Source organism: Oryctolagus cuniculus, chromosome 5 (assembly GCF_964237555.1).
Source record: "Oryctolagus cuniculus chromosome 5, mOryCun1.1, whole genome shotgun sequence".
NCBI classification, from domain to species: domain Eukaryota; kingdom Metazoa; phylum Chordata; class Mammalia; order Lagomorpha; family Leporidae; genus Oryctolagus; species Oryctolagus cuniculus.
This window is the reverse complement of record NC_091436.1, coordinates 149,482,146-149,500,272: the sequence shown is the minus strand read 5'-3', so window position 1 is coordinate 149,500,272 and position 18,127 is coordinate 149,482,146. Positions and strand designations below refer to the sequence as shown.

The following is an 18,127-nucleotide window of genomic DNA, read 5'->3' as shown; positions in this document are numbered from 1 at the left end:
AATAAACAAATGATGATGATTATGATACAGTAAGCAAGTGGGATCATTCCCTTGTTTTTTTTTAATCAATGGCAGTGGAGGAAATAAATACCATGAACATTTATTGTCTAAGTGAATACCTTGGAGTTAAGCTTAACTATAGCTAAGTCAGCATAAACAATATTTTAAAAATTATTTTTGTTTTTGATCCACTAAATACTTATCTCTCTCTGGTCATGGATGAAAGCCAAAATAAGGAAAAATTCTTAATAACCTAAACAACAAAATAGGACTTATGTGATCAATTTCAATGTGATCAATTTATTTTTAATCAAACAATAAACATTCAATTTGAGAAACTGGATACAGGCTGCAATTTACATGGAAATTATGCATCTGTCCATTAAAGAATGTTAATAAAATTATGCTAAAATTTTCCTTCACTTAAGTGATTTCAAAGTGACGTTTTTGTATACATTTGCTTTCAAATATTTAAATGATTGTACAGTGACCTGAATGAAGTAAGTAGTGCAGAAGTCAAAATTGCTTTGTTTTAGAAGGAGCAGCAGGCCAAGGTAATCTTTTATTCCACAAATACAAATTGATATTTTATTTAATTAACAAAGTGTGAGGTTGGAAATCTTTATAAATCAATGGGCTTGTGGAGGCTCCCCCAATGAGGGTATGTTCTATCATTTACAACATCAGGAAATATATTCTATTTTAGCATGATAAGCTATATTTACATGCTAAAATGAAAATACTACTGGATTAAAAAAAAGAAGGTGACTGATGGATTGCTTAGCTCTGACAGCATTATAGGATTTTGTTTTGTTTTGTTTTGACTGCAGTCCTGTTGTAAGAAGAAACCACTGTTTGAAAACATACGTATCTAAGTATTTCTGAATATTTTTTAAAACCTAAATGCAAAGTAAAACCCACACCTAAATTTTCTCTTGCCTTTCCCATGTGCCCAGGAAATCCCATGCTAGAAGTATACAGCAATCACATTGTCTCTCTCCTATGTAGCCAAGCTTCTTGTTTACTTGCAATAGCACAGAGTGTTCTTATAAAAAATTAACTTCAAATCAAAAAGGCAGGAAAATAAATATCTTCAGCAGTAAAAGACAACAGAAAGAAACTGCAGTTTAAGCACAGATAGCATATAATTAAGAACAAGAAAAATCAAAGTATTCTTGAATATACATTGCTTTAATTTTTCTCCTGGTAGATTTTCAGGTGATCTTAAAAAGATCCATTAACAATCCTTTCATAGAAAAGATTTATTAAAAACTACAGACACTTGGGGAGACAGAAAAGGAGGGAAAAAATGGCTCAGCTTATAATAATAGATGGTGTGAGTTCTTTCCATGTTGTGCATTATGACAGCATCAAGGAAAAACCATTGCTGGACGAATTCTACAGACACATTTTCTTCTAGAGAAAACCCCACGGCTTCCCATACATTGTGAAGCAAAGGGGGGTAGGGAAGGAGCAGTCAAATTTCATCCACGAACATAAACCTCAGCCTGGTTTTTGAAAAGAGAGCCAAACCTAAAATAGCACTGAAAAAAAATATTTTGTAATAAAAAAATGCTATATATTTTTTTCTGTCTAAATCTGGAATCCTGACGATCTTCTTTTAAACAAGCCAGATATTGCAAGCTTCAATCTGTTTGGATAGAAAAGAATTTATATAAATGTTTTGTTCAAGCCCAAAAGGGAAAGAGTTTAAATATACAGTGCATGAAAGATGCATGCCCAGCTTCGAAACAGCTTCAGTGAGCTCACTGCCTGCAGACTTCAGGCTGAAATATCTTACAATTTGCAACATCGTTTCAATGACCCCAACCTTAAGAGATTAAGCAAAATTTCATAACTGTCCTGTTCTCCTCCCCTCGTGACCTTGGAGAGGTGTACAGAGGGGAGGGGCAAGAAGGTCAAAGAACAAATGGAAACAAAATCTGTGTTTTGCACTCTTTCTCTGCAGCAGAGAAAGAAAAACGAGGCAGATCAATCTGTATAATTCTAAACCAAATCTCTTTAATTCCAGTTGGCTTTTATCATTCAGTCACTGAGTCTGTGTGTGGAAAAATTCATGCTAATTCCCCCTAGCAACAGTCTCAGCCTATCAGGGGACTTTATGTACCATGCAGCTGCCAGCCAGAGAGAATAACTCTAAGTAGGTCAGGCCTGTATTTCTAAAAATGCTACGGTCTAGTAACCCCACTGTCCCGTCTGTCTGCCCTGCCCCATAATAACCTCAATTGCTTGGTGACACAATGACATACTATCCTGTTAGAGTGCAATCACATCATGCTACATTATTCTGCTGCGAGCATGACTGCTGGGTGAAGGACCCTCGGAGAGGCAGCATTAATCAAGCAGCCATTCATGTCCAGCGGCACTTCACTCCCGAAATGGGGACTGCATTAATGACCAGCTGTTTGAACTAACACAAACAAAATAATGTCTTCCACCCTGTTGGGTGCTCAGAATACGCTATTCTGATGTGGCAGGTTCCGCTTCTTGACTAAATCGAAGATGTAAATTAAACGGGCTCAGACAATGTCAGTTTTGGCAACTCAAAGTGAGTATATTTAAATTATATTACATGTGATTCAAAAAGCGATGGACTTAATACACACAGCTTTCCCTGCCTACAGTTTTCCCTGATCCATATTTTAAAAAAGGAAGGCGCATACCCGGGTAAACCCAACACATGTGCGCATCTCACCAAGGAAGCCAAACACACAGAGCTGAACTAAAACTGACTTCTCTTTGGGCAGAGAGACGAAGCAGGTCAGGAGTAATTGTGCAGCATGAACACAAACACAAACACAAAATGAATGCCGTGGAGGGGCACTGGAAACAAACAACAGTAAACAGTCTAAGTCTCCCAACCAATCAGCTCCTCCCACCGTCTCTGTGGAGGTTCTGGAAGCCCCAGCACCAGAGGCAAGGGAGGTGTGGGGTGGGGAGGATGAACATGGCCTTGAGATCTCCACATCTGCGGTACCCTGAGTTCCCGCAGATTACCTGCTGGGAGGCTTCAAGACAAGGGAAGCTCCTACAAGGTTTAGACCAGGACTAACAACAAACATCAGGACGCCATGGCCATTTCTAAATTCTAACACGGGATCTTTGGGATTTCACCGATTTTATGAAATCTACTTCTTTCTGTTGAAATGTATAAGAGCAAATGAAAATGAGGTGTGGATGCAGAGGCAGGAGACTGGCAGTGCAGTTTTTGGCTGTTTGGGAGAAATGCATTGCACTGACACAGCTTGCAGGACTAGTCTGCATTTAAGTGTTCACAGTTTCATTTAATGAACCTGTCCCCCCACCCCCACCACTCCATTCTGGACAAATTAGTAACTCGGTCTGCAATTATGCAGAATTCAGCAACTCTTAAATACATGGAATCCATCAGTAGGAGATTTACAAACACAGAAAATTCCTTAATCTGTCTGCCCTTGTTTGACCCGGGTTGGCTATCTTGGTTATGACTATCTTCCTCGCTTTGTGGCACACAGCGCAGTTATTCTTGGAGCGATGCAGTCACTGATGCAACCAAGAACCGCTAATTACAAGCTGCTGACATTCTGCTTGTCTCTGCAGCTTTGAAGTTCTGTTTTTTCTCTTAGGGGCTTGCAGTCATTCTCTTTCCCCTCACCACCACCACACCCCCATCTCTTACTCTCTCCTCTTGCCTTCTTTTCACTGTAGCTTCAGCCTTTCTGGACTGGTACGAGGACTGTCTGGAGAAAGGGGTAAATATGCTCAGATTCTTTCCCTTGCTGCCTCTCCGTTCCCTGCCTTCTCTCCCTGCACACGCACACACAGCTCTACAGTTTGGAAGTACAGTAACAAGATCCTCAGGCGGCCCCACCCTCAGGAATGCATCAACAGCTGGCCAAACATAATCCAGCACACAGAGCTGCCTTTGTAGAATGGGTAACAAACAGTGCAAGGGCCAGACAGGCGGCCCAGGAGGGCTCCCCATGACAACTGGGAAAGTGCCTCACCCTGGGATTTGAGCCGATTCCTCCACACTGGCACTGGCGCTGCAGCACCGAGCTCACCCCTCTGAAATCTCCAGCAAGCCTCAAGTGCTCCCGCCCCGCCTCAGCAGAGGTGCTCGCCTCGCCACAGCAGCAAGTCAGCTGCCAGCTTGCTCCACAGTGACCACGACCATCCTATGCTCACCGCACGCCCCCCTCAAAATGCAACACAGCGGACTCCCAAGTTGCATCATAATAGCATGCGCGCCTGTACCTAACCATTAGCTGTGAGGCACCAGGACCACCTCTCCTCCTTAGAAGAGGATTTTTAAAAAATCATAGGCTGCTCCTGGCGTTCTAAAACATGTAAATAGATCACTGTATTCATCTCCACCGAGCAGTTAGCATCTGAAGCCTGTGGTAGCCAGCTGGTCTCAAAGTCATCTGGGATACATTTATTTTGATTAAATTGATCAGATTTCTATTTACAGGATAGAATTTTTCACCATACTGAATACAGCTGTGTTTACAGGGATTTCTAGAAGAAGAAGAAAACAAAACCCTGCAATCAGGGCTAGCGACGCACAGAGCACTCGGAACTTCAAGGAGTTAAAACTGACGGGCTTGCTTTCACATGAAGGAGAAAATTCTGCGTGCAGCTGCTTTGGCCATGCTTTCTGGCTAGTCAGGAAGTGGGTGTTGAACTGGAGCTGAACACACAAGCTGCAATCAAGTCCGATCCAGCAACGCGACAGACTTCCTGTGTAAAATGGTCAGAAATCTTTTTTCCTCCATGTCTCTACACGCATGCACAGGCATTTAAATCCATGTTGCAAGGTTGCTATTTCCTCTGGGGACACTGGTGCAGCCACCTAGCCCATCAGTTTCTTCCTTGACAGCCCCGGGGACGTCCAGACTGCAATTTACAGTTCCTCCATCCATGTACCGGGGTATAAATTATGCCATCCTCCCTAGGATGAGAACACGCAGCGAAGTGGCAGAAAATCGCCCAGCACTCGGCCTCTCTTCCTTTTCACGCGCGCCCTCACTCTGCATTTCTCCAACTCTGCCTTGTCAGACAGACACATCAGATACCTGGTTTATCCATCTTCAGCTCCATTCTCGGGTAAAATGCCACCGTATCCCAGCCTGGGTTGTTCCCCCAGACCGGTCCCCCGGAGCGGCCGAGCTGGGTGCGCGCGGCAGCCCTGCGGCGTGTCGGTGGGCACTGGATGTGTAGTATTCCTAACTCTCCCTTCCCCGGTCCTTTGCGTCCTCTCTAGCCGTCCCACCCTGGGTCTTCTGCAGCTTCACCCTGTCCTCAGGTCCCCTCATCCAGCTGCGAGGAGACCCTGGCCGGAGCCTGGCCAGCAGGTCCTCCTTGCACGCAATGCCGTAGATGCACACGGTCCGGGCTGGGGCGCAGCTTGGCGAAGCCCGGGCAGGAGACGGCAGAAGCAGCTCAGGTAACCCAGGAAAGCTTGGCGTGCCCACGGCGATGCAGCCCTGGAGCTGTGAAGAAAGACGGTCTGGCTTCAGAATTAAAAAAAAAGAAAAAAGAAAAAGAAAAAAAAAAAAAAAACACAAAACAGCGCAGCTCTGCGCCTGCGGGGGTGGAAAAAACAGACACAAACCATAAAAAAAAAACAAGGGTTAAAATCAAATTTCAAAAACAAAAAGAATACAGAGATCAGAGTACTTCGTGCGACTTTTTATTTCTGACGTTTCTCGGTTTATTGGCCTCCCCGCCCCCTCCAAAATCTCTCCTGTCCCCGAGCCACTGTCTGTCCATGAGTGCCGAGGCACAAAGGCTGACGCTGGCAAGTGCCGCAGAGCCAGCATCACATGAGAAGCCACATGACGAACCGGAGTCGGCTGCTGATGTGGTCAACTCTTGCGCGAGGCAGGGGGGGTAGGAGGCAGACAAGCCTCCAGTGAGTCCTGCCCCTCTCTCCCTGCCAGGATGAAATTTCCTTAAAAGAACAATGAGAAGAAATGCTTGGGAGTGCGCGCAGACTTTTACACACGCACACTTATCTAGACTAGGGAGACCAGGGATACTTGAAGCCACTGCGAGCATGCTGTACCGCAGATACTAGCTGGATGGCAGCAATATTATTCCTAGTTTGTGTTAGTCAAAGCTGATTCCACTTAAGTGGATTCCTGAAAAGCACACACCATGGCTTCGTAGCATGATCAGGCTTGGAAAACCAATTCTATTATCTCCCCCTGCAATCTGTATCTGAACCTGCATTCTGAATAATTTATTTTTAGACTAATAAGATGCTTGCCAGGACCGCTCCCTGTCTTCGGCGAGCAGCACAGGCAACATTATTCACCCAAGTGGGAAAACCTTGTCCCTTTGTAGGGGGAAGAGAAGAGATGGTTTCCATCATTTTTTTTTTAAAGCAATTCTGTATTTAAAGGTATACAAACACACAGCAGTAAAGTTCTCTTGCAAGTCATCACTCAAATCCAGTGAGTGCTTCTGCTTCATTGAATTGACATGTCTCTTATTTGTGGCTTGGCATCTCGTGCTGGCAAACAGGGGTGATATTTTTCTATCACTGCTCATGGCTGCAGCTAGAGGCCTGAAGCCACGTGGATATTGCTACTCCTCAGCAAGGGAGAGCTCTCTGCCCAGGTACCTTTCTGCTGCGGTTCTGGGTTGCCAGGTATGTTTTACTACTTACATTAAGGTATGCAGGAGACAGGCAGCCTCAGATTGCCACCCATCCTGGAATTAAATAAGTTGCCTATTTGCAACATCTTTTGCAAGATGTGGGAGGCATGCCTTTGTGGAAAAACTGACCACATAAGCTAACTAGAGACTACTGTCAACAGGTGATGATAACTCTACAGCGAGTCCTACTTGACTGTGCACATAGTCAGGTGAGTGGCCATGAATTCACTCAGCTTGTACTTGAGTGTCTCAGGACCTGCTCCCAGACATTGTGGGTCCCACCGTGAGCAAGACAGGTCTGGTCTCTGCCATCCTGGAACTCAAAGTCTAGAAACTGCACACGTCATTGTCCTTTCAAAGACAACCTTCTCCCAGTTTGAATATTCCCAAACTAAGCAAGGAAGAAACCTAGCAGTCACTGGCTCATCTTTCCCCTCCACCCTCTGATCATCTTTCAAGTCTTCGGACGCTTTCTTTACATCCTACCCTTGAAGTGAAGATTCCTTCTCTGTTCATGTCTGGAGACCAGGCTCAGACACTCATACTATCACAATCGAGGGCCTTCGCTCCGGCCCCCTTATGTTGTCTTAGTCCTGTCAGCAGCCCACCACTGTGCTGACTCTCTTCAACCACCATGTTCATGATTGTCAGGACAACCGTTTGCCCAAAACTGAGGATGCTGCCTTACTTCTTCATGCTTGTAAGCTGCTGCCGAAGACACTCCTCTCTGGTTGGGCTTTGTCTTATCTAAACAGACTGATCTATTCAGGATCCTCTAAATACACCCTTCATCCAATCAGCAAAAAGACATTGTTGGCTTATTTTTGTTACTAACCAGGCACAGAGCACTCTAAGAAAAACAAAGACTCACCAAGAACTATCTATGCCCTGGGAGAATGTATACTCTAAAGAGTGTCTGCTAGTTTTTCCAATGGCACTAACTCTTTATCATCTGCTGCTAGCCATCACTTCAAGTTCTGTTTCCCATAAAACTAATAAATAGGCCTAAATCTACCTGCTAAGTGTAGATTGGATAAACACTGCCATTGAAGGGCAGAGAAGGGAGCAATACGTCTACCTAGATGTCTGGGAAAGCTCCAAGAGGCAACTGGGATTTGCAGTGAGCTATGAGATGTGGGGCCAATTTGGGGGTGGGCTTTGGGTATTAACAACAATAGCAATGGCAATGGCTAAAAATGAGCAATTTTATGCTAGGGCCTTTATATATTTGATTTATATACATATATATATTTAGATATATATATTAGATATAGTGATTCACTTAAAAATTTTATGAGCAAAGTATTTTTAATACGTTCTTTTCAATCGTATAGAAATAAGCACAAAAGATAGATTAAAGAAGTTGTCCAAAATCACACAGGTGGTAAGACATAACTTTGCCCAAGATCACGTGCCTTTAACCAACATTCTATGTTACCCTGGAGTTGAAGAAAAACAGTGAGAGAGAAACCAGATGGGTGAGAATACATACATATGCCTGAAGGTGTGTGGAGAGATCTATGTGGTTCAGAGGTTATTACAGAAGAAGTGGGACTAATTGAGGAGAGCCACATTATAAAGCTAGGCCACGTATCCTCTTCCCTAGCCAAGGGAACATCCACCAAACTGTAGGATAATGAGCCTGGTGACCATGACTCAGAGTGGGTACCAGGAGGGTAACAAACAGGCTCTTAAAATAGCCTCGGCTGGCACCGCGGCTCACTTGGCTAATCCTCCGCCTGCAGTGCCGGCACCCTGGGTTCTAGTCCTGGTCGGGGCATCAGACTCTGTCCCGGTTGCTCCTCTTCCAGTCCAGCTCTCTGCTGTGGCCTGGGAAGGCAGTGGAGGATGGCCCAAGTACTTGGGCCCTGCACCCGCATGGGAGACCAGGAGGAGGCACCTGGCTCCTGGCTTCTGATGGTTGCAGCACACATAGTGGCCATTTGGGGGGTGAACCAATGGAAGAAAGTCCTTTCTCTCTGTCTCTCTCTCTCTCTCTCACTGTCTAACTCTGCCTGTCAAATAAATAAATAAATAAATAGCTTCACTATAAGGGAATAGTGTCTGGAGTCTGGAATTGGCAGAGAAAACTTGAGATGATTTCTGGAGGCTTTATGAAGAAAGAATTGACATTATTGAGGGATTCCCAGAAAATAGATAGAATGATGATGGCACAGCTGACTGCATGGTTTTTAAAGACTGAATAAATAAGAAAAAAAATAGTTCCTTGAGCTTAGGAGTTGTATCATTAATCTGCTTTCCTAATAGCTAGCAAAATGATTGATACACTTTTTTTTTTTTTTTTTTTTTTGACAGGCAGAGTGGACAGTGAGAGAGAGAGACAGAGAGAAAGGTCTTCCTTTGCCGTTGGTTCACCCTCCAATGGCGGCCACGGCTTGCTCACTGTGGCCGGCGCACCGCGCTGATCCGATGGCAGGAGCCAGGTGCTTATCCTGGTCTCCCATGGGGTGCAGGACCCAAGCACTTGGGCCATCCTCCACTGCACTCCCTGGCCACAGCAGAGAGCTGGCCTGGAAGAGGGGCAACCAGGACAGAATACGGCGTCCCGACCAGGACTAGAACCCGGTGTGCCGGCTCCGCAAGGCGGAGGATTAGCCTAGTGAGCCGCAGCGCTGGCGAGATTGATACACTTTTAAAAATAATGAAAGAATGCATGGAAGTAATGGAGGTACACATAAAGAAATCTGAAAAGATGATATATGTCAGGAAATAGTAAAATGAACTTAGCATATCACAGGATATCCAGGTGATTCAAGTAGGCTGGTTCCATCATGGCGGGTGCACACAGCAGTGGACTGTGTTCTCTCTATCTTTGGCCTAGTTTTCTGACACACTTGCTTTCCCCTACCTGATAGCACCAGTGTTGCTCTTCCGGCCACCCTTTACTGGGGCTGTGCTAGTGCCACTGCTGCAGCCACCTCAATCCTTACCCACTGCCAGCAGATCCATCCCATCCTAGTCTGTCCCCTAATTGAAACACTGCACTTACCAAGGCAATAAAATAAGTGTGCTAATGTACTTTACCAGTATTTTTTTTTTAATAGCAAAGTAAGAAACCACCAAAGTTTATCAGCCTCCTCACACAATCTTAGCTAACCAGAATACTAAATTAACGAACATACCTCATTTCTTGGACAGTTAATATGACATACTGCCTCTGGCTCTGAAAGTAAAAAGGGGTGTTATTGCCTCATATTATAGCTGGGGGAAAAAAAAGTGTTAATAATCTTTCTCATCAGCAGTAACGAATTGAGCTTTTAATACCCAGATATATTGTAGTAAAAGGCTAGTATATCATCTTCAAGTAGAGTTCAAGAGCAATGTTAGATAACTTGGGTATTTTAAGAGTCAGCGCCTACTTAGAGAGCAAAAACAAAGGGGTGCTAAAGAAGAATTTATGTTGGGAATATTTTTATTTCTATCAGTTTAGATCAACTATCCTAATTAATCTTGAAATACTAAGCAACCGTGGATCTCCTTTTGAGTGAATGGGAAAAGGTGTAGGCAAGGTCACTGTTTAATGCAAAAATGCTCACACAAATGGTTATGTGGAGTTGCTCATCTAAGACAATGTGGAGGGGGATACAAGGGATGAGGTGTTGGCCAGGCCCCGAAAGAGCTTACCAGACATTTACCCAGGAGGATACTTCCCTTCCTTTGATAACAGGGAGCTACTGCATTTGGTGATAGTAAAAACCGGTAGAGGTTAGCAAAAATGGATATGGCCTCTTGAAAGCAAGCCGGCTCATCTAAGCTGTGTTGAGGTCTTGCCATAAAGGAAATAGCTTGCATGATTAGAATATTCAATGACTGTGACTCTTAAATCCTTTAGGTGAGTAAGGATGTCATGCTTTATGCTTTATCCTTGCAATCCTAGCAAATATTAATAATGAGATGATGGTATAGAGAAAAAAAGAACATATTGGCCTGTTTAGCAGGTTGCTAGAGGACTTGAAATTGCATGCCATGTTTTCTACCCTCACCAAAATGGTTGCTGCATTAAGATTAGCCCTGCACAAAGCAGACTGACAAAATGACTAATTGCTGGCTGCTGGCAGAGGACTGATTTCCCCTCTTTCTGTCACCAGGCATTACTACCCTGGTCCATTTTACAGAGGCCAAGTGGCAAGTTTAAGGTGGAAGGACTGTGTTTGTTCACCTGTGAGTGGTTTGACCTTAGGCTTTGCAGAGAACTGTCAGGAAGTCGGTTTTTCCATGCTCTTTACAGTAAACAAAGACAGTGTGGCTGGACTCCAAATGTTACAGAAGGTCAGGGACCAAACTGCCTCAAAGACAAAGACCGCTTCCAGAAATTGAAACACAAAATAGATGTGAGCGCCATCAACATTCCAAACTGCGCTCCTGTGCACTCTCAGTGTTTGCTTCAAACAATGTGACACACACCCAGCATAGATGCATAATGGAAACAGAATCAAGAAACCCCAGGTGCTGGAAAGCACCTTAAAGGTCATCTGGTCCAACAGCAAATCTAAACTGTGAACGCTGCCCTTTAAAATATCTCCTCCACGTACTCACCCAGGCTTGGAGGGAACACCTCCAGTGAGAGAAATTGCAGTGCTGTGGGAGAGAGACAAGCCATTCCATCCTCCCAGTGCAGCAGCCTGAGTACTGAAAAGTCCTGAGCCAGAAGGTCTGATGCCACGGCAGTGGGAGCCTCACTCTACCTTCTGTTTATTGGTTTGCAATGTAGAAGTTTGTGAGGTCAAGTCTCATGTTTGCCACATGATGGACCATTGGATAGTAGAAGGCATTTATCATTGCCCGGATTGTCTTTCTCTATGCAAAGTATTTGCAGGTTCATTAGCTTTATTCTGTGACTTTAAGTCTATTCAACACCCCATTTCCCAGCCTAAGAATGCAGTCCAGCTCATTAGTAGTGCTTTGAACGTTGTGTCACACAAAATAGAAAACAAGGTCTCATGATGCGACCACAGATAGTGAAAACATCACTCCCCCCATTCTAACAGAGCACATTTCGGGGAGTACAGCCTAACCTGCCATTGCTTTCCCTGTGGGCACATCGTACTGGGGACCTTGTGCCTTTGTCTATACATGTTCCACCTAACTCACATTGCTACTCTCTTTAATACCTTTGTGGATTTATTTGATTGTTTTTGTTTTGCTGTTACTTCTGGTTACCACGTGTGAACAAATTCTAGGGTATTCAAACATTTTTAAAGGGTAGGACATAAGAAACTATCTGTGAAGGACTCATAGATGCATTTATAAATGCTCACGTCTTGTCCATGGGAAGGCACAAGCTGTAAGCAATGTGGGCAAGGAATATGTTAATTTCCAATCCAGGTTCTTGCCTCTTGCATAGGAGTCTAGTATCATGTGCAAACAGGAAGTTTATTTCATGGTGATGGAATAAACACACAGTCATATGTGAGTATGGGCCACCTCTTATAGCGAAATACTCAGCAAGAGGGGGGTCAAAGAGTTGCCCCTAAACGAGACAGACAAAAAACCAAAGAATGGTACCTCTAAGTGAGAGCTGGTGAGGTCTGTTCTAGTCCAGTCCATGACAGAAAGAGTGTTCTCTCTCTCACCTTCCACCTCTTTTTATAAGGAAGAGGGAGGGTACCCCAACTAGATTATGCAACTGGAACTGGGGGTGGGGTCTGAGCATGAACTCTGGTCCTGGATGTGTCAGGTGCACCCTGGGTAGGTAGGTGTGTCAAACCAACAGTTAAACAGACAGCTTTATTTTGCAAGGTACAAAATTCCAGCTCATCTGCATTTTAACTGCCTAGTTACATCATACCATTAAAAAGCAGTGAATACATCTTCTGTTTTTCCTTTATAGCAGCAATGCATAGAATGAAATAACTCTGATTACCTAAAATAGCCTGGCCTGGTAGGAAGCACACTGAGCTGGAAGTCAAATGCTCCGTTCTGCTATCCACTTGGCCATGAACTTTGTTTGTCTTTTTCCAAGCCTGAGCTCCTCAGCTGCAAAGGGAGAATCTTGACAGAGGCACCCAGAGCCACATACCTATCAGACAATTTTCTGTTTCTCTGAATTTTTAATTAGACTGTTAAAAAAAATCTATTCTTTAACAGGACAAAATTTGTAAGATATTAACCACTGGCCAAAGTTTCCTATGGACCTTCATTGAAATTAGACACATTTTACATTCAACTGTGTCTCAAAATAAGTCAGCAAATGCCACCTTAACTCACCAAAATATTCCTAGGTCTAGAGCTGTTTTTAAAAGACTACGCCAGGGGCTGGCAATGTGGCGTAGTAGGTGAAGGCACCACCTGCAGTGCTGGCATCCCATATGGGCACTGGTTTGAGTCCTGGCTGTTCCACTTCCTATCCAGCTCTCTGTTATGATCTGGGAAAGCAGTAGAAGATGGCCCAAGTCTTTGGGTCCCTGAATCTGCATGGGAGACTCAGAAGAAGCTTCTGGTTCCTGGCTTCAGATTGGCTCAGCTCTGGCCTTTGAGGCCAATTGGGGAGTGAACCAGTGACCTCTCTCTCTCTCTCTCTGCCTCTCCTTTCTCTGTGTAATTCTTTCAAATAAATAAATCTTAAAAAAAAAAAAAAAGACTATGCCCAATAGGTAAATCAGGTAATTCTGACTGGGGGTCCACGGATTTTACTCTCTAATAAAATAACCATTTCAAATAGGTGAACCAATTACTGAGATCCATGGGGTAAGGAATAAAAGTCATAATGTGATATCATCACTTCCCTATAATTCAAATGTCTTCTGAAAACGACTTTAATTAACCGTACATAGGGAACCTTTAGGTTGAAAAGATCTAGTTTCCTTCATATTTTTTATCGAGAGCCATGACAACAGAGTCGCTTGATGTCACTCAGCAGGTTCCACAAAGGACTACTATTCCCACTCCGAGAGAGGGGGAAGGGATGATCCGTGCGGGCCTAACAAGGCAATGCCAGTGCATCTTAGGATCTTGTATTAGAGTAAGATTAACTCCATGATGCGATTCTAATATCCAACCGTCCTAACAAGAATATGACAGAGAAGAATAGCTGTTATTCTCCCTATGTATGGTATGAGACCATTTAATGTTCTCTCAGGTCAAAAGAACTAAAAATCAAAATAGGAAAAGTAGGCTTTGTTTTCTCAGCATCTGGGCGTGGTGTGGGGCCCTCTGAAACAAGGAGGTCTCTGAGAGTCTAGACGAGCACACACTGTTGGCATGTCAGAAAAGCAATGTAAAGTTCTGGCTTTTAAGATCTTCTTGTTTTGACCTGTAAATTAGACTCTCTAGAATCCTAGAGATGCAGAGTGACACTGCCTCGTACTTGCTCTCATTCTTGAAGTCTTACTGCAACCTCACTGCCTCTGTCAGGCAATGGATTCCCCGACTCACACTTGGGCTCAAGGAGCAGTGGTCAGGCAGCACTCCGAGCAAGCTTGAAAAAGAGGGCACAGCCACACAATTGTCTGTGTGGCCCAGATGCAGGCAGTGATATGCAGACAGGCAGATGCTTTTCGATATCTGCAAAATATACCTCGGTTGTGAACTGTTACACAGTAAGTAACTAAAGGCACTAGAGATGAACAATACATACTAGCTGACTGGTATCAACAGACTCTTAATATGTAATTAGCATAAATGACCACATCGCCATTCAAACAGCAAGGCAGACTTGCAGAATACCCTTAAAAATAATTAAAATGATTACCCAGAGGTGTGTTCTGGATAAATGCAATATATTGGAATGAAAAGGACATTTTGAGATTTGATGACTGTTTACAGCCCTTGTCTTCTGTTGAGGAACAGTGTTTTTTTCTTCATACTATTTTTTGAACCCTTTACTTGGAGTAGGGTAATCTTATGATGATTAAGTAAACTGAAAATAGATCTTTGTAAAAATTAAGAGTGGGAATAGGAGAGGGAGGAGGAAGACGGTTGGAGCGTGAGCAGGAGGGAGGGTGAGGTGGTAAGTATCACTGTTTTTGAATCTGTATATATAAAATACTTAGAGCTTGTAGCACTTAAATAAAATTTTAAAATAGCCATGATTAGGAATGTCAAATGCTTAGAGATATATCATTGTCTATTAAATCAGTGAAGCTTACTCAAACTGTGGAGTAGGCAGACACAAGCCCAATACTGTTGGTTGGGTTGGCCTTACTGGTCCTGTGCATTCAATACCCTTTCTGCAGCTCACCCTGTACTATGGTATTATGGGGTCTGTAGGAATGTAAAGACATGGAGGGGGAATAAAAGAGTGCTAAAACCAGAAAGACAAGATATGTGAATTTTTGCTACCATTTGCCTCAATGCCTGCTTTATACAGAATTAATCCCGACATCAAAAACTAAAAAAAAAGGCATTATCACTTTAAAAAAAAAAAAAACAGATTCTTGAACATGAGACTCTGTGAGATGTTTTAAAAAAAGTGAATTGTGACTCATTGATCAGCTTTTTGTTCATGAAAAGAATTCTGTTTATCTTAAACACTAGATTTTGATATTCCCTCTCCCAACACACACACATTTTATGTGTACATGTTTTATTAGGGTTATAAAGTTATTAAATTTACACAAGTACATGAATTTATGTAAATATATGAGTGTTTCAAAATATTTATGGAAAAAATGGAATGAAAAGTTGACTTTGGTATAAAACATTTTTGCAATATATGCATGGTCTTTTCTTCATTATACACATTTCCCATGAACATTCTGAAGACCTTTTTTTTTTTTTTTTTTTTTTTTTTGGACAGGCAGAGTGGACAGTGAGAGAGAGAGAGACAGAGAAAGGTCTTCCTTTGCCCTTGGTTCACCCTCCAATGGCCGCCGTGGCCAGCGCGCTGCTGCCGGCGCACCACGCTGATCCGATGGCAGGAGCCAGGAGCCAGGTGCTTTTCCTGGTCTCCCATGGGGTGCAGGGCCCAAGCACCTAAGCCATCCTCCACTGCACTCCCTGGCCACGGCCTGGAAGAGGGGCAACCAGGACAGAATCCGGCGCCCCAACCGGGACTAGAACCCGTTGTGCCGGCGCCACAAGGCGGAGGATTAGCCTAGTGAGCCACGGCGCCGGCCCATTCTGAAGACCTTTTGAACATCAACATAGATCATTTATCTTAACCTTGCAGAGCTGGTTCTAACTTTCGGTATTTCACATTTAAAAGGCAAAGATTTATTATTACTGAGGACACTTAAATGGATATCTTAAAGAAAAATTTTAAATAATCATTCAAATGTCCTGCTATATAGACCTAAGTATAGCATTTTTGAAAGGAGAAATCTTATTTGTGTGAGTTCACTAAAAAAGACCAAAACAATGTTACTACCCTCAAGTTACTGAGGCTGTAACAAGCCTTGCCTACCACTAAGCAGATTATCTGGTGTAGCAAATGCTATGAAACCTTAGGGGAAAGAATGTTTTTAATAATACCAGACACTCCGTTATGACTTATTACACGATAGGCACCATTGTGAGCACTCCGCATTTACTGAGTTAGGCACTATTTTTTTTTTTAATCTCCATTTTACAGATAAAGAAACTATAGCCACAGAAAAGTGAAGTATCTTGACCAAGGTCACTTAACCAACAAGTGGGGAGACAGGCTGCAAATGTAGGCAGTGGGGCTCCATCAGTCTTGCCTCAGGATCCATATTCTGCCTTGCATGTCTTCCTTCTCTCTCCCTTCTACCACCTGAGCCCAACACCCTGAACCCAGATCAAAGGCAGAGCCCTATCTTGGGTCTGCCCAAGCCTCTTTAGGTCATTGTGGAAAAAAACAGACTGCAAAAAGTAAGAAATAAATAGCACATTTCTAATGACCCATGTCTACCCAGTGAACCATATTCAAATAGCATCCTATAGACTGAAGTCTTAAAGAAAATTAAAGTGGGACACAAAAGTTGACAAGTTCACTCATGTCACTCAAACAGCGACTAGAAAACCATGTGAACATATAAGTCAACCTGTGAAGCTGAGCCATGACTGGGAGCAGCAGAGAGCCAGTGGGAATTGGTGAGATAAAATGGGGAGGCTGACAAACCTATCAGCAATGATAATGATGAGAGTTAAGTGACCATGAAACAGAATTCAGCTTACTCGAGGGACTTCAGAAACTAACTTCTCTCTCTCTCTCTCTCTCTCTCTCTCTCTCTGAGACAAAGGGAGCTCCCATCTGCTGATTTACTTCCCTAAATGCCTGTAATGGCTGGGCTTCAGACAAGGCCAAAACCAGGAGCCAGGAGCTGAATCTGAGTCTCCCACGTGTGTGGTAAGGGTCAACTCCTTGAGACTTTACGTGATGCCTCCCTGGATCTGCGCTGGCAGGAAACTAGAATCTGGAGCAGAGCCAGGACTTGGATCCAGGCACTTCGATAGGGCATGTGGGCATCCCAAGGGGTGCCTTAACCACTAGGCCAAATGTCCACCCCTATCTAATTTTATTCCAATTCTGCAGGTATGTAACGAGGGGGTCTTCACCCAGGGACCTTCATAGGAAATGAGTATTATGAGAAAAACTATGCATGGATTTCAAGTTCTTTATATCAAAATAATCTTATTTTTAATTCCATTTTTCTAAACATTTTGAGGTACCCCACATTAATATTTTCATTTTACAGACGAAGAAATTGAGATCCACAGAGATTAAGGTACTTTCAGAGGATAGATTTGTTAACAAGCAACTGAAGCACGATTCATACCTTGTTCTGTTTGGCTATAAAGCTTGTGTTCTTGAGATTATAGTCATACTGCAGAGCAAGCTCAAAGCATCCTCTAAATCAAGAAAGACCAGCAAAGAGGTCTGGGCAGACAACAGAGTGAAACTCCAGGCATGCGGGTCATTAGAAATAATGCTGCTGGGCAGCACTGGGATCACAGGGTCACAGATCAAGGGCTGCTTGCTCTCTGGCTATGGGCATTAGCCTGGCGCCTGCTCAGAGTTAACGTCACCTCTGATTGCAATCAGAGTTGCAGGGTCAATGAATAAAATTAGCTGCTGCAATGCCTTTAGGGAATTAATTTGAGTAAAAATATAACTTCGGAGTCACACAACAAGGGCCTTGATAAAGTCTGTAAACAACTTAGGGTGCCTAAGAGGAAAGACTGGGAGGGGCCAGATAAACTGGACATGTAGGACCCCACATGTGTGAGGGACTCAGCACGATGAGCCATTGAAGAAAAGATGGTGGAGTCCGGATACAGAGAAATGGCAATGAGATGAACCACCTGCTTTATGTAAAGCTCCAAATAACCAGATCAGAGTGGACAGCCACTCAAACAATGCCTTCAGAACACAGAGCATTACTGGGAATAACTCAATTCACAAGAGCTTAAGGCAGCCAATACTTGATAGCCTGTCAGGGGAAACAGAACGGTAATTACAGAAAAAGAATCATATCCTCAGAAAAACAAAAATGAATCAAGCTAAGTTTGTAAAGTCTGTCTTACAGACACACTGTCT

The 18,127-nt window shown here is 43.4% G+C and overlaps 1 long non-coding RNA gene across 13 annotated transcripts in view; it reads right to left on the bottom strand.

Moving 5' to 3' along the window:
- Positions 1-284: 284 nt before the first annotated feature.
- LOC103349704 (uncharacterized) overlaps positions 285-18,127 on the bottom strand; it is a 451,983-nt gene continuing 434,140 nt past the window's right edge. For 10 of the 13 annotated variants that reach the window (XR_011388772.1, XR_011388773.1, XR_011388768.1 and 7 more), the window contains one exon: positions 285-5,495. This is a non-coding gene — a long non-coding RNA (uncharacterized lncRNA). Of the gene's footprint in view, positions 5,496-5,682; positions 7,864-9,809; positions 9,851-18,127 lie in introns of those variants that run through there. The other 3 variants (XR_011388766.1, XR_011388767.1, XR_011388765.1) reach the window with 3 other exon arrangements.